Source organism: Hetaerina americana, unplaced genomic scaffold, assembly GCF_022747635.1.
Source record: "Hetaerina americana unplaced genomic scaffold, ioHetAmer1.1.p SCAF_6, whole genome shotgun sequence".
Taxonomy (NCBI): domain Eukaryota; kingdom Metazoa; phylum Arthropoda; class Insecta; order Odonata; family Calopterygidae; genus Hetaerina; species Hetaerina americana.
Window position 1 is genome coordinate 88,916,397 of NW_027287205.1, and position 403 is coordinate 88,916,799.

Here is a 403-nt window from a genome sequence, read left to right on the forward strand (position 1 = left end):
TTGGAGGACTTAAAAATGTCAATGAGGCACTTATTTTCTCCTGTTTAGAGTAATATAACTGTTGTTTTTTAGTTTCTATTATAATTCATTTCTATTTGCAGCATGGAAAACAGCTTGTGACGGGAGGTATTGAAGGAGGGAAAAACTTTCACTAAATTAACTAGCAGAATACCTTAAATGTTAATTCTGATTTACCTTGCACAAAATGTATTTTATTGGACTTAAAAGATTTAACCTAAGCCAGTAAAATACAATAACTTTTAGTTGAAATATCTTTGCAATCAATATCTCCAAAAAATGTGTCAAAATAGATTGATCTGGAGAGTCTAAAAACACATGCATCCCATTGTTTTGGTCAAATACACTCCAATTCAGTTATCAACAAAAATATACTCTGCAATAT